Raw genomic sequence first — 20175 nt, forward strand, 5'->3', positions numbered from 1 at the left:
AAAGACGGAGCCGGCGGGACTAAATAGCCGGAAATGCGGGCTGTCTGATGGCAAATGGGAGGACCGTCGGGCCAGGGGGAGCAGCTACCGCACCTTTCTTCCTCATGGAGCCGATTGTGAAGCCTGCAGAGGTCCGAGCAAAGCAGGTAAGGGTAGGAGCTGATGCAACGAGCGTCCTACCACAACGGGTTGCAATGCCACGCCCCGCAATTGGTATTGTCTTTAAAACACAAGAGTGGCAACTTTTTTATAGATAGCTCATCTAGAAGTTTAAAGTCTATGCTGCTACATAATGGGAATAAGTATCTGTCTATTCCTTGAGTGTGTAGAATTTCCTCAGCTACTCACAAAGAAGGAGAAAGCGGCTTGGCAAAGTTTTCTTGAAGTGGTGCGCGGTTTCTTTGGTAAGTACAAGGCAGAAAATTATGTAGAGCTGGTCCAAACTCTTGTGCGCAAGTACCACGAAATGGGCTGCAGAGTGTCTCTTAAAGTTCATATTCTTGATGTCCACCTCAACAAGTTTAAGGAGAAAATGGGGGCATTCTCTGAGGAGCAAGGAGATCGGGAATGAACAGTCACAATGAAAAATTAGTCTAATGTTACTGTACATGGAGAGAAGCGACGACTTCTCATCTTGTATGCAGCATTAAAAGGGTTGTCCAGGTTTTGGAGCAACCCGTGTGGTGGCCAAGAGGATCTACACCCCACCCATCATGAAATGAGAGGTTTTTGTTCCCCGTTCTTTATGATGTGGTGGTCAGGCTGCTTTTATTTTAGTAGGATCATCAGATAACCAAAGTACAGTACTCCGCTATCTCCGGCGCTCCCATTGATATGAATGGAGCAGGGCACACATTACCCGTTCACTGCTGTAAAGGGAGACGGACCCTTGTTCTCATGATAAGTGGGGGGCTGAGTGGTCTGGCCCCCACTGATCTGCATGTGTGGGGAAAACCCCTTTAATTTAAAAACGAAAAAAACAGGTGTGACCACAGCCCAACTTCTGGCATTGTTAAAAAAAAACCTTTACAGACAACCAAGATAAAATAGGATTATTTTGGCTGAGCCAAGGGGATTGACTATTCTTGTGGTGCGATCTGAGGATTGGCATTCACCCAAAACTAGCATTCATCTTTATATCACCAAAAAGTGAACAGAGTGTGCAGCCTTATAATGGTATCATCATGATCCCTCTATGACTCAGGATATAGGATATATCCTCAGGTTACTATGTAGGATATGCAAGCTTAGATTACACAAGCTGTAAAACCGTTTGTGCCGACATTTTGTAATTAACCATCTGGGTGGATATGAGGGATTGGCACTATATTGTTTTGGCTGGCACATATATATAAGGGGTGTTGGTTTTACCCCACGCCACAAACTCTGTTGAACTCAGTATTAACTGAGTAACTGAATTGCACAAGATCATTGGAAGGAGTTCAGAGGCTGCGACTTCCGTCTAATGGCCCTAATAATCCAGTTATGTCATCTGTAACTCGCAGGTGTATTAGAGGACAGAGCGTGGTTTGTTTCAGAAGTCGCCCACATCTTGTGTTATGGGAATTTTCCCACAGTGAACATTTAGGGCATATTAAAGGTGGGCAGCATGCTTTAGTAACATATTACTGTAGGCATAGTTTAAACGGAATGGGGAACGGAGTCCCCAAACACTGTTGTGAACGCAGCCTTAGAGGGATTATCCCACAAAGAGTATTTAACCTCTTTCCATAGCATGCAGGATAAACACCTGATCGGTCAGGGTCTGACTGCAGAGACCCCCACTGATGCCAAGAACAAGGGGTTCTTTGCCCTCACTATACATTCAGTCTGACCGCAGACATGCAAAATTTGAGTGTAACCCTGGGAGGAGGGGCACGATAAGACAGTGATATAAGTGATGACACAGAACGCAGACAAGACAAACAACAACAAAAAGGTGAGATTTCAGCTGGACAAGGGGTTGGTAACAGTCAAGCAGCGCTGTACAGAATCCAAATCCGAGAGAATAGTCAAAAGTAAAGCCAGAGGTCAGGAATATGAATACAGGTAGCAAACAGCAAAAAGTAATGAGATAACACTCACAATGCAATAGCACAAACCACTGAAATAATTAGATATAATAATAATGCAAACAGTAATAGTAACATTATTGCACTAAAGGCAACATTAACAGCAGTGACTCTTTCAGTAGGATAATACACTTTGCAACAGCTTAAAAACACTTAAGGAATGGTTGAAAAACATATCAAAGATCTAAGGCTCCGCCAGAGTAGATTCTGCCAAAAATAGGCAGTGGAAAAAGTCCTGTAAGTCCAACTTTTTCCTCCACTGGTTTCAGTTTAAAAACGTTGGACAAATGACGTCCCCTATTATAGTTAATGGGTCCGCCGGGCTCTGCGTGTAACCGTTGTAACCTCAGTAGCCTTCAGAAGGTTCCTGGCTGTCACAGAGAACAGATGGTTTACTGTTGCATATGGTGCACATCAGCCCCCAGCTGGAATAGATTTTAGATTGTGGTGCATGGACCACCTGGGATGTACCAGAACTATTATGAAGTGTACACCTCTTAATAATTTTCACCCCAGCATGTGCTATATACCAGTCATAATTAATCGCCCCCATAGTAATCACAATGAGCATCATATTAATAATGTTTTTTTAAAAACATCATGAGGGGCTCCTTATTACATTGGGCCTTTTGATATCTGTGTATGCTCATAGGTAAAAGACCCAAACTTCAAATCTTTGGATGTTCTGCAGCATGGCAGACTGTACTGGTTGACCTCTTATTGAACAAAAGGCTGCAGTGGTCACGTTGTTCTTGTACAGACTGGCATGTGATTGGTTGCAGTAAAGTAACAGGGATCAGTGGGGATCAATGGGGGGTTAAAGGAGCAATGTAATGTTTTGGAGCTTTTTTTAAAAAAAAAAAAACATTCTCTCCAATTAGGAAAAAGAATTATATCCTGGACAACCCCTTTAAAAGTGAGTTGTGTTGTCTCATCCTCAGTTTGCTATGTTCTATGTTTGTGATGGCGAACCTATGGGATACGTACCAGAAAGGGCACACAGAGCCCTCTATGTTGGCACATGTGCCACCAACCTGATCACTCACTAATGGGGGAATCCAGTATTCGATTCCTCGTTTGTGAGCGATCGCAGCTTACACTGACTGCAGAGTGGGACCTCTGGGCATATAATACTGTGTAGAGGCCACTGTGGAGCATATAATACTGTGTGGAGGCCACTGTGGAGCATATAATACTGTGTGGAGGCCACTGTGGGGCAGATTGTACTATGTGGGGGTCCATGATTATTTATATCACACAGTATCTGTTTTATAGCAGACATAGTAGGGACCGCCCTGCCTAAGAAAGGTCCCATGGATTGTAGAGCATAATTCTCTGTTAAGTCACAACTTTTATACCCCTCCCCCTAGTGCTGTCAGGTGACAGGTGGAGAAACAAAATAAATAACTCCAAGAAACTCAATGTGTACCAGTCACTGCAAAGGAACTACACCATGGCCATCTACTTGGAAAAATACCCCACCCCAAACACAGACAGACCCTGAGCCGATACAGACTGAGCTCCCACAATCTAGAAATTGAAACGGGGAGGCACAAGGAGTCATACAAGCCACAGGAAAACAGACTGTGCCAACACTGCGACCAAGGGGCCCTAGAAGACGAGGCCCATTTCTTGCTACACTATACCAAATACTAAGCTGTGAGGGCCGTCTACTACCAAAGACTCTCTGCTCACATCCCAGACTTCACATCTGCAGGCGAGAAGAGGAAACTCTACATCCTACTGGGAGAAGAGGAGTTCACTGTGGAGATCGTTATCCAATACGTGTCCAGCTGCCACCAAACAAGAGGAAGTTGAGACCCCAAAGACTAATAAAAACCCCCACCCACCACCCAAAGACCCCAAAGACCTTTAAACCCCCACACCCACCACCCACCCACTCTATGCCCACCCATACACACACGTCGCAAACAAGAACAAGAAGACCCCAAGGACGCACGTACCCCCAAACCACACACGCCACTTGGCTCCTATTTGTCCACGTCTCCAGTGCACCACCTGTGTCTTTAATTCACAGTCAGACGGAAGCACATAGTCACATGCAACCAGTCTTAGACCAAGACTGGGGACTTGGACACTGAGATACTATTACTCCTATTTTGAAGCTGCTGTTTTTACATTATCCAGTTGATGAAATAAAGTGTTATCTTGTTCAACTGCATCTACTGGCTGGCGGAGTGGTTCCTGCTTCACCATTAGGATCCTTCTGAACACCATCACACCAGCTCAGAGGTCCCCTCTCCAACTGGAAGCACCCCGGGGAAAACTACTACCACCACCATCAGGTAGTGCTGCAGGACTCTGCTCGGCGATGTCCAGTCGGGGATTAGGGCTGAGGTGCGCGGTTGAGTGTGCTCGGCCCAGCAGGTGGCACATCGTCCGCCACTACTACTCCCATCCTTCGGTTCCCTCTATCTGGGTTGCGGCATAATACTGTGTGTCTATGTAATTTTGGTTTATTAACAAGCCAAAAATTCCCTGCCCATGACCTGGCCCAGACTCTAGTCATGATAATTGTTCTGTCATCATTAGCAAAGGAAATGTGAGTTTATTTGTGAGTCATGGTCAATGATGTAATATTTTGTAACATCCCTTTACAATGAACTGCGATGAACCTGGAGGAACGTGTATTATTTCACCTGGTTACACACCAGGTAAAGCTCACCACCCCTGTCTGTACAGGATCTTATTCCGGAGCTCAGTAATGCTGTACTTGTGCCAATGTGTAAGATCTGTGAATTACTGGCTTTACTGGCTTACAATCTGCAATGGCCAGCCCCATGCCATGAATGGGCTGCAGTAACCAGGCATGGCCATTGGTACACTGTGTCGCTGGGCCCTGCCATCAGCTGATCGGTGGCAGTGACACGAATCAGACCCACGTTGATCTGGTATAGACAACACGTCCTAATACGCAGTGCAGTATACTTTTCTTTGAGACACTGTGAGTGATGGATGCCAATGTATGACACCTGTCAATGCAGGATGTGTATGCTCTCTGTATACATGTCTAATACATTAGGTATATGCACCTCATTACAATAGTATTGTTATAGTGATCAGTCTTCTTAGATATAGTAAAGTAAATGTTTCCTCCCTCCAATATTACAATTTAGAAACCGGACCGTGTGCGGCTACAGGTCAGTGAAAACCGCACATATAACATATGGATTGGTATCAATATGACAGCCGCAATTTTACCCGCAATTGCTCACGAAACAGTGTAGCATATGCTGTACATACTCTATGAGCGTCACGTTTTGCATGAGAGTATTCCTGTTTTCCAGCTATTACAACATTTACTATGAGTCATAATTAATCTCTAACAATACATGGCAGGGTGGGGTTTCCCCTTTATAAATGCCAAGTTTATTGCAAAGTCATCCTAACCTAATTGGAGCTAATGTATACGAAGAAATATTGGGGACTGAGGGGAGAAGGTAATATATTGGGACACCTACACATTACACATTACAGAGTTTTTATCATATTCAAATCTAAATCCATGGATATTCATATGGAGTTATTCCCCTATGCAATAAGATTTCCCTTCACTGGAAATAAGGGGCCTAGGACAACCCCTGTACCCCTGTACCGTGTACCATGATCCCTCCTCCACCATACATTATAGTTGGCACAGTACAGTGAGTCATGAAACATCCTCCTGGTATTCTCTAAACCCAGACTTGTCAGATGGCAGATCCAGACCGCTGACACATATGCGGCTGAAGCGAGAAGCTGACCTGTGTCAGCTCCTCGCTTTGCCGCTGCGCGCCTCTCTCGCTGACACATATGCGGCTGAAGCGAGAAGCTGACACAGGTCAGCTCCTCGCTTCGCCGCTGCGCGCCTCTCTCGCTGACACATATGCGGCTGAAGCGAGAAGCTGACACAGGTCAGCTCCTCGCTTCGCCGCTGCGCGCCTCTCTCGCTGACACATATGCGGCTGCCGCATATGTGTCAGCGAGAGAGGCGCGCAGCGGCGAAGCGAGGAGCTGACACAGGTCAGCTTCTCGCTTCAGCCGCATATGTGTCAGCAAGAGAGGCGCGCAGTGGCGAAGCGAGGAGCTGACACAGGTCATCTTCTCGCTTCAGCCGCATATGTGTCAGCGAGAGAGGCGCGCAGCGGCGAAGCGAGGAGCTGACACAAGTCAGCTTCTCGCTTCAGCCGCATATGTGTCAGCGAGAGAGGCGCGCAGCGGCGAAGCGAGGAGCTGACACAGGTCAGCTTCTTGCTTCAGCCGCATATGTGTCAGCGAGAGAGGCGCGCAGCGGCGAAGCGAGGAGCTGACCTGTGTCAGCTCCTTGCTTCAGCCGCATATGTGTTCAACTCAGATCTGCGTCCTCTGGACGCAGATCTGAGTTGAAATCGGGACATACCTCCCTCCAACCGGGACCGCGAGACATGTCACCCAAATCGTGAATGTCCTGCGGAAATCGTGACGGTTGGGAGGTATGCAAAACATATTTCCACTGCTCCAGTGTCCAGTGGCATAATGCTTTAGGCAGGGGCGTAACTAGCAAAGACTGGGCCCCACAGAAAACATTTGACTTGGAGTCCCCTTCATGGTATAGCACCCAGTTTCCTGGCCTCCACACAGTATAACGCTCCATTTACACACACTATAATGTCCCAACACACACTATAATGTTCCAAAGTGGAATCCACATAGTATAGCATCCCAAGTCTCCTACCCATCGTGGCCCCTCCACACAGTATTATGTCCCATAGTAGCTGACCCCAGAGTATAATGATCAGAAACCCAGGGTTGTAATGGCTGTCACAGGGCCTGGGACCTGATGCAGGACCCTGATGCTTTTTTAATTTTTTTTAAAATAGGTTGGCTATTTACTTACCGATCCTGCAAACGACCGCCTCTGCTTCCCTTTCTGTGTTCCATATCATGACGCTGGGACCCCCTGGAGGGCAGAAGGGGAATTGAGGCGACTGTAAGCCGGAGTGGGGATGGTTATGTGAGGCTGCGGGCCCACGTCAAGAATATTTGTTGGACAAATCTCAACAAATACTGCTATTATTATACTCTGGGGTCTATTCAGATCCCAAAGTATAATGATTGAAGGCCCAATGGAGGTGAGAAACCATAAAAACCATTGTTACTTACCTATCCTGGGCTCTGGCGCACTCCTTGCTACTTTCAACCCTCTTCAATGTTGGCACAGTCATCGCATGGGCCAGGCCATTGTTGCAACACATAATGACACCGGCCTGGGCCATGTGACATCTGGGAAGTCACTAAAGAGACCCACAGATTGCAGGGATTCATGCCAGATCCCAGTAGTGGTAACACTGGTTTTTAGGTTTGCTCACCTCCCTTGGGCCCCCTAAGGTCCTGGGCCCTGTGGCAGCTGCTACGGCTTCTACCCCAGTACTTACGCCACTAACATTCGGATCCATGCACACACCACTGTGTGCAACCAAGTTGGGGGGCCAAGTTTTTCATGGAATGCAGTCAGATGACACTCAGAGTGACATCCAAGCCTACCGTAATGCTTTCATGTCTATGGGGGCTCTGGATCCATTTCTTTCTGATTAACAAGAAGCAGAATAGGATCTGCTTTATAATCATTTGGGTTATCAGAACGGAATTAGATCTGGAAGCCCCACACACATGAACGCATCACAGAATGGAGTCGGATGTCATCCGACTACATTCCATGATAAACTCAGCCCCAAACTCAGATGCCCACATGGTCATATGAATGGACCACTACCACCTCTCCATCTGACACTTGGTATTATGCTTGCTGATATAAGGCTTGCATACAGCTGCTCGGCCATGGAGACCCTTGCTATCAAGGTACGAGGAACCAACTGGCTAATTTTTCTCCAAATCTACAAAAGTGACATACATAACAAAGGTATATTGTTTATCACTGTAATGTGCTCTGTAACATGGTAGTACCAGTTGAATATTCTTAGAGGAGGTGATAGACTCTCTGTAAGGATCAGTCATTAGTGCTGCACCAGTTCTTCTTCTGGTGATTGGAACCCCAATCCGTAGGGTCATACCGGACCCGATGGGCCAGTCTGTGAGAAATTGAGCATTTCTTTCCTGTTATTTCACACATCATGAGCACCACATGATCGAGAAACTCATATATAAAGTTCTAAGAGAAAGTGAGGCTATGCCAGCAAGTGCTGTGAGATCTGCGATATGACCCAGCAGAAAAGGAGACTAAAGTTTCTCAAGGGATACCATACGGTCAGCAAGGTGCGCCTCTTCATGCTCCCTGATGATGTAAGGGAGAGAAATAACGTCAGTTGTTCCTACCAGTAGAGAAGTCCCTAGGACTTTGCTTAGGGCCACAGTGGCACAAGTCCCATCTCCTGACAGATTGCATGTTGGAGTTTGCTGATGGATGCAGATGGAGCCATAGCAGATGGAGATCATAAGCCTGTTACCTGCTTATGAGAAAGACTCACATCAGAAGGAGAGCATAATCCAGATACTTCACTGTGAAGTCCCTGCAAGGAGTGAAATATAGACCACCAAGAGAGGTCTGATGTTCTAGACATGAAGAGTACTGACCTCTGACCTAGTGCCAGAAACTGGAGTCTCTCTAGATATTAAAAAGGAATCTACCACCACCAAAATCACTTTTAAACTGGTAGGATCACACTAGCGTTTGGGTTTCTGTCCTTCGGGTCCACTGAGGGACCTGAAAGAAAGATACCCTAACTGCTTAAAAAAACATAGACATAGACTATAATGGCGTCCACTGGGTTTCCACCAAAAATGTGGGGAGAAAAGTCCTCATTGCAGGATTTTTCTCTCCTAGAATAACGTCCACAGTGATGTCACAGAACAGTGCTAATACATTAGTTATGTCACATCAGTGATGTCCCTGTAAAGTAATGGAGGCACATTCAGTTTTCCACTTCTCCTTCCATCATCCATAGATATCACTAATTGCACCATAGGCCCCCTTGGGACAGCGGGATTGTCCTGCATTTAGAGTGCTGTCTCACTGTTGTGGGCCACCCCAATATGTCTCATCTCCAACTCATCTGTGTCCTCCAAGGGCAGATGTGTGGAGTACAGTGTGGAAGCAGGAGACCTTTGGGCCGCTCCTTGTCTCTGCGCACAGTGTGCGATGTATCGATGTCTGATGCCTCTGCAAGGGCAGAGTGTGATGGACCACTGAGGGCAATTATATTGTATAGGACTGGAATATTTCATAACTTTATGATTGCTGGTGTCCAACCTTTGGGATTTTTGCTGATCCTAAGAATGAAGAGATATGATCCCTTTAGTATTTCTCCTACATGGAGTCACTTAGACTAAGCAACATGACGCTCACGGAAAAAAGTAGCCTGGCGGTCTCCATAGACCACCATTGTGAGGGGGCTGATTATGACGTGGATTACGCGCCATAATCCGCCCCCTCTGTGCCCGTGTCAACGAGCCCTTACTGTGCACAGAACTCCAGCACAACTCAATTGAAGTGACTGAGGCTTTATTGCAGTTCTCAACAAAAAAGGTGGGTGGCAGCATTGCTTTGCAGAGAGAAACCTATGAAGGGGCTACACAACTGCAGCCCCTTCATTCGGAGGATCACGTTGGACCATATCAGTGATGACATGTCATAGCAAGGAAAAGCCCATTAACAGAACCTAAAATAAAGAGCTAACAAGAATCTTCTGGTTGTCTCTGCTCACTCTTCTTTTGGATCTTTTTGATTCTAGATGATATTGAAGTACATTGCTGGATTACCAAACTTTTCGGATCATTGGATGCAGAGATGAAGGAATGCACTGTAATGGATCTGCATACCAAACGTTGCTTTCAGATGTTGGCAGTTCTTCTCGTTTCAATAAGCGGCATGTAGATGTGCACAATGAATCCTTCACTGACTGCTTTCAAACTTTCACTTTGTGGAAGTGACTCATAAAATGTGAATGAAGGAAGATTACTCAGAGCTGAACAATTCCGAGGAGAAATGGATGCCATAGTGCCCCATGTCCTCTCCAATGAAGAGGACATGATATACCCTGACAGGTGGAGATATGCAGCTTCTGCCTCCTATCTCTGTAGAGTCGGTGTTTCATTCCTCTTGCACATAGGTTAGGCTTCTCTCACCGTTCCTTCTGTGTTACATGTAGCATGCACTTGTCTTAGTGTACAGTAGCAAACGTTGCATCTGTTCCATTGTATCGTATCAGTTTACCATGAACATTGCTCTCCAGGACCTAGGCCCAGAGGCGTAGCTATAGGGGGTGCAGAAGTAGTAGTTACTACGGGGCACTGGACCCTGAGAGAATCCCAGAGGTCCCTCTGCCAAATAAAATGTACCAGATGGCAAGTAAGGGCCCCATTACAGATTATACATCGGGGCCCTGGAGCTTCAAGTTACACCTCTTCATAGGCCATTAGTGGGATGTCGGGAGTTGTGGCCTTGTAAAGATGCACTATATCATGGGCAATGCATTGAAAATACACAGGAGCAGAAACTGCGAGTAAAGCAAGTGTAAGCATAGACTAAGGCCTGCTTCACACAGGCGTATACAGTCCCATACCTCCCAACCGTCCCGATTTCCGCGGGACAGTCACGATTTGGGTGACATGTCCCGCGGTCCCGGTTGGAGGGAGGTATGTCCCGATTTCAACTCAGATCTGCGTCCAGAGGACGCAGAGCTGAGTTGAACACATATGCGGCTGAAGGAAGGAGCTGACACAGGTCAGCTCCTCGCTTTGCCGCTGGCCGCCTCTCTCCCTGACACATGCGGCTGAAGCTGCTCACGTGCTAGCTTCGCCGCTGCGTCTCTCTCTCGCTGACACATGCGGCTGAAGCGAGGAGCTGACCTGTGTCAGCTCCTCGCTTCGCTGCTGCCGCCGGCTCCTGGCTTGTACATCGCGTCTACATGCCGCATGTGTCAGGGAGAGAGGCGGCCAGCGGCAAAGCGAGGAGCTGACCTGTGTCAGCTCCTTCCTTCAGCCGCATGTGTCAGCGAGAGAGGCGGGCAGAGAGCGGCGAGGGAGCGGAGGAGAAGGTAAGTTTAATGTGGAGGTGGAACGTGAATCTGGGGGCAGATGAAGGAGAGGACGGCATGACACTGGGGGCAGAGATGGAGAGGACGGCATGACACTGGGGGCAGAGATGGAGAGGACATGAATCTGGGGGCAGAGATGGGGGACATGAATCTGGGGGCAGATATGGAGGGACAGGAATCTGGGGGCAGAGATGGAGTGGACATGAAACGGGGGCAGAGATGTGGGGACATGAATCTGGGGGCAGAGATGGAGGGACATGAATCTGGGGGCAGAGATGGAGTGGACATGAAACTTGGGGCAGAGATGGGGGACATGAATCTGGGGGCAGAGATGGAGGGACATGAATCTGGGGGCAGAGATGGAGTGGACATGAATTTGGGGGCAGAGATGGAGGGATATGAATCTGGGGCAGAGATGTGGGACATGAATCTGGGGGCAGAGATGTGGGGACATGAATCTGGGGGCAGAGATGGAGAGGACATGAATCTGGGGGCAGAGATGTGGGGACATGAATCTGGGGGCAGAGATGGAGGGACATTAATCTGGGGGCAGAGATAGGGGGACATGAATCTGGGGGCAGAGATGGAGGGACAGGAATCTGGGGGCAGAGATGTGGGACATGAATCTGGGGGCAGAGATGTGGTGACATGAATCTGGGGGCAGAGATGTGGGGACATGAATCTGGGGACAGATATGGAGGGACATGAATCTGGGGGCAGAGATGGAGTGGACATGAAACTGGGGGCAGAGATGGAGGGACATGAATCTGGGGGCAGAGATGGAGGGGACATGAATCTGGGGCAGAGATGTGGGACATGAATCTGGGGGCAGAGATGTGGGGACATGAATCTGGGGACAGAGATGAGGGGACATGAATCTGGGGACAGAGATGGAGAGGACATGAATCTGAGTGCAGAGATGGGGGACATGAATCTGGGGGCAGAGATGGGGGACATGAATCTGGTGGCAGAGATGTGGGGACATGAATCTGGGGGCTGAGATGGAAGAGGGACATGAAACTGGGGGCAGATGAAGGGTGTATATGAAACTGGGGGAGAGATAGAGGGGGGACATATAATTTACGGGTGACTGTAGGAGGATTATACTGTGTGCGGGCACATGAAAAATTAACGAATGGGTGGAGTCAACACAAAAGTGGGCGGGGCTAAATTTGCCGCGGCTCGCTACGCGCGCCACACATTTTGTCCCTCTTTCGGTTCTTCAAAAGTTGGGAGGTATGCAGTCCATGCAATACAGACTGTATGTCAGCTGTATTTCCCGGACTGAACATTGTCCAGGGATGTTGCTGTGAGTCACCAACCTCTCCACGTGACTACTGTCCCGTTCTGTATCCATGCTTTCAGTACAGTACGGTAGTCCCACAGCGAGGCAGTGACTCACAGCAACATAGATTGTTCTGATGCCGGGACACTGGATCCCTGGACAATGTCCAGCCAGCTTACAGTCTGTATTTCACAGACTGAATACAACCTCGTGAGATAATGGATAAAATAGGTAATTTTACACCAAAGCAATGACTGTGCTAATAAGCCATGTGCATACCATATGCTCTACTGCTGCTATTCAGGATACATGATAGGAGAGCAAAGGGAGCAACAACATTTTAGAGAAACATATTGACAGGGCAGAACTGTAGCTCGGCTTTCCGTCAGCTAGGCCAAAGGTTTAGTTCACTGCCCTTATTCAGATTCAGATGAACTGATGAGAACATTACAAGCTGATGAATTGTTTAGTTGTATAACCAATAACCTTCTTCCACCCTCCCTCCTAGAATTCTATTCCTATGTGTCCCTCTTGTACATCAATATGGATCCTTCAGAAATTGTTTTTAGATATACCTGAAGAAGAAGCCGAGAGCTTCGAAACGTTGTAATCTACCATCGTTATTAGTTAGCCATTAAAAAAGGTATCAACTACTGAAGACTCAAGTTTTTTGTTTTTTTATATTTCCTTATTCAGATTCTAAATACATAAAGCTAGCATATTGGTGGCCTCCTGACAACCTGCACCTGGGGCACATGCCCCGGTCCCCCCTCTCCCTAGCTACACCCCTGGATAAGGAAAAAGAACTCAACACCAAACAAGGATAATTTGAGATGTCGGGGTGCCTAAGTGGGATTCTGGGGATAACAGTCTGTCCATCGAAAAGAATTAAGAGGCAGGAGAAGTTTTTAAGAGCAAAATATAGCGCCATGATTACCTACACTGAGTAGTCTAGTAGGAGTAAGGGGAATATTTAAGACAGGTAGGATGGGTGTGCATCAAAATAGCATGAGAATGCATTTTTTTTTGGTGCAGTTTTTTTTTTATTTAACAGGTTAAAACATGCTAAGTTTCTTTCACAGTCTCTGCAGTGCTGAGAAAAGGCTGTGCAATGTAGATGGTGCACGCGCAGTAAGGCTGGGTTCACACGAAGTATTTTGGCACGTAATGTGGCACGTAGACGGTGCGGGAGCTTTTGCGGGCCGTATACTCTCCCATTGATTTCAATGGGAACCGGGACCATATACGCGGCGCTATTTTGCGGCCGTGATTTTGCGGCGGCCGCAAATTAGCGCCGCGTATACGGTCCCGGCTCCCATTGAAATCAATGGGAGAGTATACGGCCCGCAAAAGCTCCCGCACTGTCTATGTGCCAAAATACATCGTGTGAACCCGGCCTAAGGTATCAAAGCTGATGCCCATAGGATGAAGAGTGCGAAAAAATATACCGGTATATAGCTGCAAAATCCTACAACACATGCACATGATTTCAGCTCTACAGAAAGTGATGTTAGAAAGCAAACACGCAGAGGGAGTTCAGGAACAGGAATTATGGAGGATAGTCTGAGCACTTGCTGCAAACAGGACCGCCCACTGGGCACCTGCAGCCTCATTTGCATAATCGAGTTCTGTAATTAAATCCACTCCACACTGTTGTCAGTATGTTTGCATACGTGTTTCTATTAGTTTAATAGTAAGGGAGACCTATCAGCAAGGGTGTAACTTGGGGCGGTGTAGAGGGTGCAGTCGAATCGGGGGCCCAGGAGCCTTAGGGGTCCCATAAGCACTGGTATCAGTATTGAGATTGCAGCTTCCATCTGGCTCATAAGCCAAGAAGACCCAGAGATTCCCCTAACCTCACTAAGGCTCATTAAACTCCTTAGCACCCGGAACCATCACTATCAAGAGTTCTCTGTAGGGATGAGGTAGGGGACCCCGAACAAAAGATTGCACCCAGGCCCACAAGACTTTAGTTACGCCGCTCCCTATGAGGCTCACATTGATCGGTAACCTTCGGCTTCCTGCAGCAAGTTCACAGCTTTAATGCAGTTTTTCCTGTATTTTGAGTCTTTTGGAGAAATGATAAGAGAACTCGGTTCTTAAGACTTAGTTCCTACAGCAGACTAGCCAAGATAACATGACTGCTATATGACCCCATGAAGATAATGCTACGTTTCCCGGTCTGCATTACAGATAGGATCACATCCCCTACAAGCTATAGTGGCAATAGTAGAGGACTCTCAGGCTCTGCTGCTATTTTACTGCTCACACTTTAGCAAATGGAATTACATAACCCAGCACATTGTATTACATCAGTTATGTAATCTGTCCCATATAAATACTAATACGGAGAATGAAACAGAAAATACACCTTCATGCTTTCTACATGAGCCTGTCTGCCATGAGACCTGCTACAACGTGAACTGTCCCTGTACATATGAACGGACCCAACACAGTGAAATCTCATCAGACATGTGACAAAATGTACTTAGAGAAGCCGTTACTCCTCTAACTGCCGGCCTTGTGGCCTTGTTGCCTTGTTGCCAGATTTCCCTTCCTTTTGCTGGTTTCCCTTCTCTTTACTCATCTACCTTGGCACAGGATTAGAAAGTCAGAAGGATATAGAGGATTCCTCTCCTGTGAGAGAAGAGGGACCCTCATCGTAGTGGAATGCGTTTCTTATCCAGGAGCACAAAGGGGATTTTTACACTGACCTATAAAAACACCACTGGAATTTGTTAACAGACCATAATTCAAGGTACTAAAGCGAATCCAGAAACCACAAGTCAGTTATACAACTGTACTATCACTGGCAGTGTGACTATTCTAGAGACCTAGGAAGATCACAGATACTGTACAACTCCTCCAAGAACTCTGGGATATTCCCAATGATTTATTCATGAGCACAATCCCGAATGACGATCATATATAAAGTCACTTCACTCTATACGAGTCCCGATATACCTGTATGTGCGATATGTGTGGTGAAATACAGCTGACTCAGCCAGTGACTCACACGTGCTCAGATATCTAACACCTTCTCAACTCCAGCTTTGTAGCGGTTTTCATTTATTTGACAGTAGATTTTGGACAGTTATAAGGCGGCCGCTCAACCTCCTGTAAGGTCATAACCCTGGTGCACAAGGAAGGGTTAAATCTCTTTCTCGACTGTGCCTGTTAGGGCGGGTTCACACCTGCACCTGGTTCCGTCTTCTGCTGAGAGAAACTGGACAGCAGACGCTGGGTTCACACCTGCACCTGGTCTCCGCTTTCGGAGTTCCGTCTTCTGCTGAGAGAAACTGGACAGTAGACGCTAGGTTCACACCAGCGCCTGAACTCCGTTTTCAGATTTCCGTCTTCTGCATACACCTGTCATGCCTAGTCCGGCCGTGTGCGCCGGTGAGCGTTTTATGCGCTCCGTGGCGAAACCATTTTTTTTAAAAACCGGACACAGAGTACTGCATGTCCGACTCTGTGTCCGGTTTAAGAAAACCGGGTTCGCCGCAGAGCGCATAAAACGCTCACCGGCGCACACGACCAGAGACTTTTCAAGCCCATTCAATGAATGGGCTTGAAACATGCCGGCAGGTTTTCAAGCCGGCAGGTTTCCGTCTCCTGCCCCTGTTTTGTGCAGGAAACGGAAACCTGCAGAACGGAGTCCCGGGCGCAGATGTGAATGAGCCCACACCGAAACCTGACGGTCAGTTTTCAAACCCATTCACTTGAATGGGTTTGCAAAGTGACTGCCCATAAGCATCTTGTGCCTCTCTGTGGTGAAACCGTTTTTTTTTTTTACCGGACACAAAGTCCTGCATGTCGGACTTTGTGTCCGATTAAAAAAAAAAAAACAGTTTAGCTGCGGAGAGGCAGAAGGCACTCGTGTGCGGTCACTTTGCAAACCCATTCAATTGAATGGGTTTGAAAACTGACCGTCAGGTTTCCGTCTGCTGTCCAGTTTTTCTTGGCAGAAGACGGAAACCCGAAAGCGGAGACTGGGCGCAGGTGTGAACCCGCCCTAAGTGGAATGAGAACGCTGTGCACCATAGTTTGACCTCATGAGGGCAATTGGTTATCCTACATCGTACGTTGCACCACGTTCTTTGATGTATAACACATGTGCTTGTGCTTCTTTAACAAGGTCAATGGTATTTTAGTACTTTCTGGAAACTGGATCGCGCCATGATTTCTTAGATTTGTAACCAAATTTTGCCCCTGAATTTCTTTCCCACGAGATGATTTAAAGGGATCCTATCACTCACACACAGTTTTTTTCTAGGTACCACGTTGGAAAAGCCTTAAGAAAGGCTATTCTCCTCCTACCTTTCGTTGTCTTCTCCGCGCCGCTGTTCGCCTACAATCCTGTTTTTTCTCGGTATGCAAATTAGCTTTTTCGCAGCACTGGGGGCGGTCCTCAGCGCTCAAACAGCACTGGGGGACTCCCCAATGCTGCCAGAGAACTCTCTCCAGCGCAACCTCCATCTTCGTCAGCAGTGTCCTCTTCATCCTGTTCTTCCGGAGGTGGCTTGTAACTTCTAGGCCTTGGGCAGAGTAGACTGCGCATGCCCACAGGCCCCGAGAAAATGGCCACTTACAAAAAAAATCTGCCCCGACTGCCATTGAAGCAAATGGGAGAGTTGGGAGGAGTTTTTAAGGCAGATTTTGAGGTGGATTCAAAATGTTTATCTCGTACCCTCTAAATATTTTTGGTGAGCTTTCCTGTACAGATCAGCAAGGTCTACCTATGTCAAAACCTTAATGGTTCTTAATTCATTTTTGTATGAATGGATAGTAACACTAAATACTAAAATATTACAGGCAGTCTATCTCGCCCCCCGAGCATTTTCAGCTGTTACCACCGTGTTACTGAGCACATTACAGTGATACACAGCATACCATTGTTATGTATGTCACTCTCGTAGATTCAGAGTAAAACAATCTTGTAAGTTTTATGTAAATGAGGCAGTAGATGCACTGGGGGGCGGGACTTCAGTCCTTTGAGGACCACTGCTTTGCCACCGAGACCCCTAGCATCTTCTGCCTGCGCCACCCTCTGCAGTGGGAGTTACCGTAATCTCCCACCGCTATGACATCCTACGTGAGCAGCAAAAGTCATGTACAGACCCACGATTTACACAATAATATACTTGGATGAGGTTTTTACGCAAGGTCATTGTTTTTCAGACATAATGTTGTTTTTCACTGTACATTTTACCCTTTTCAATGCAAACTGAGGTCTGCTCCTAGACAAATATTTTTTCTTCCCTGAAAAAACATACAAAAAAATTGCAGACAAACAGATGCTGGATTGGATTACATGCGTCTCCTTTTTAGATTCTATTCAGTTTTTATTTAAAAAAAGGAACTGCACTAATAGTTCACTGTGTGAACAAGACCAATAAGCAAGCATGTGTTTTCTGTTGGTTAAAAATACAATGCAAAACAACCCTGTGCATGAACACAAGCAGCAGAATGTGAACACATGTCACATTTTGACTTAGCTATTGTGCTTTACAAAATCACTGGTTTCACTGGGGATTGAACCCAGGACCTTCTGCGTGTAAAGCAGACGTGATAACCACTACACTATGAAACCTTCTTGAGGGCTAACCTCTGTACCATACAACATCCACAGGCTGTGTTTACAGACCTCAAGGGGACAGAAGATGTTTTTAAAAATGTTGCCTGTTATTCGGCGTCTATTAGTGGCTGCTGTAAAAACGTGTCATAGTGATCATGAAGGGGTTAAATAATTTATTTTCACATTATAGGTTGTTATTATACATCAATATACTTTACTAGTTTGCACAGCTCGTCCTAATGGTTATAAATCGTATAGTTGTTTTTGTATTGTTTATTTCTGTATTAAACTTATCTGTTGTGTTATTCCATCATCTATCACATTGTATAAAACGGGACCTCAATGCCACGATTATTTGCTTTGCGTGTGCATGTTAAAAATTTCATCCCTCTTCCTCCCTTGCTGATACTCCTATACAGTCACATGACTGACTCAGCTCTACTCTATGGACCTGCAGTTGGAGTAAAACTGAGTTAGTGGGGGGGGATTTATAAATTTTTTCTGCCTACCACGTAGGAATAGCCTTAAGAAAGGCTATTCTTCTCCTATCTTTAGATGTGTTCACCGGGCTGCCATTCGGTATGTAATCCGGTTTTTGTCGGTATGCAAATGAGTTCTCTCGCAGAACTGGGGGCGTCCCCAATGCTGCGAGAGAACTCTCCAGCACCGCCTCATCTTCTTCAGGAACGGGCCTTCTTCGCGTCTTCTTCTGGCGGTGGCTTCAAACTTCTAGGCCTCGGGCAGCCGACTACACATGCCTGCTGGCCACAAGAAAATGGCCGCTTATAATACTGTGTAAGCGGCTATTTTCTTGTGGCCAGCAGGCATGCGCAGTCGGTTTTGCCCTAGGCCCGAGGCCTAGAATCTCGAAGCCTGCACCGGAAGAAGACGTGTGAAGAGTAGGTTCCTGAAGAAGATGGAGGCGGCGCTGGAGAGTTCTCTCGCAGCCTTGGGGACGCCCCCAGTGCTGTTTGAGCGCTGGGGCCCACCCCCAGTGCTGTGAGATAACTCATTTGCATACCAACGAAAACTGGATTATATATCAAATGGCGGTGCGGAGAAGACATCTAAAGGTAGTAGAAGAATAGTCTTTCTTAAGGCTATTCCAACGTGGTAGGCAGAAATAATTGAGTTTTAATGATGATCCCTTTAATTCCCCACTAGGCGCACAATGTAGACATTAGTGGGGCATCGCTGCAATACTCAGCTCTACAGTTTGTACAGGGATTCAGCAGTGACTTGTGGGATATTTAGGTCCAGATATAATACTGATGTTCTACAGATCGCAGGTCTGGTGGGGTCTTTACTTGTTTTCCACAATAGTCCTCTATAGGCAAAAAAAAAAAAAAAAGGGTCAAAATTGTAAGACCAAAAAACAAACATCAATCTCTTGGCATTTTTTAGAAGCCCAAAAAACTGCCAAAAAATGTGTAAAGAAATCCTTAGTATGTGTTCACACAGTGTTTATCCTTACGGGGGCAGATGGTCACACCAAAGCTAAAGCCCATCAGATATCCAAGGTTCACTCTCAGATTTCTGCTGCAGACTACACAACAAACAGATGTCAGATTTTTCCAATGTGTATTTTTCTGAGTCTGAACAGGCCCTGACGCAGGTTTCATTGAGACATTACGGAAAAAAAACGTAAAGAGAGATCCGCATTTCCAGGGTTTCTCTTCTCCTAAAGCAACTGTTTCCATAAAGGTAAAGCTGCCGACTGAATATCAGAAGCCTTTTCTTTACGTCTGTGCCTTATTTATCAGAAGTGACCAAGTTCGGGCAATTTTACATGAATATTTATCAAAGCAGAGAATTAGAAGTGCCCGGGCGTTTCTTCAGAAATATTGGAAAGGTTTCCAGTTCGTATGGCCCCGTATAACAACATTTCCAATAAATATCCCCTTTCATCCCATACAACAGCTGGCACTTACAAGCACACTGCCTCTCCCTTATGCGCCAGTCTCGCCTCTGCCACTTTAAGACAAAGAGCTCTCTGAGGTGACAGCAAGCTGAGTCACAATTACGGGAAATCAGATAGACACACGTGACGGGTGAGACAGCAGAAATAGACAGCTGGGAGTGGCAGAGCCAGTGTCAGAGTATCAGGAATACAGGGGGAGGGAATGGGAAGACGAGACTTGGGAATAGTAAGGGAGGAGTGTATGTGCAGTGTGCTCCTGAGACCAGGAGGAGAAGCAGACATGGCGA

General features: G+C 46.6%; 1 non-coding gene across 1 annotated transcript; it reads right to left on the bottom strand.

The window, feature by feature from the left end:
* Positions 1 to 17909: 17909 nt before the first annotated feature.
* Positions 17910 to 17982, bottom strand: TRNAV-UAC (transfer RNA valine (anticodon UAC)). Its single transcript has one exon. It is a non-coding gene; the product is annotated as a tRNA-Val (tRNA).
* Positions 17983 to 20175: the final 2193 nt, after the last annotated feature.

This window comes from Leptodactylus fuscus, chromosome 7 (genome assembly GCF_031893055.1).
Source record: "Leptodactylus fuscus isolate aLepFus1 chromosome 7, aLepFus1.hap2, whole genome shotgun sequence".
Lineage (NCBI taxonomy): Eukaryota > Metazoa > Chordata > Amphibia > Anura > Leptodactylidae > Leptodactylus > Leptodactylus fuscus.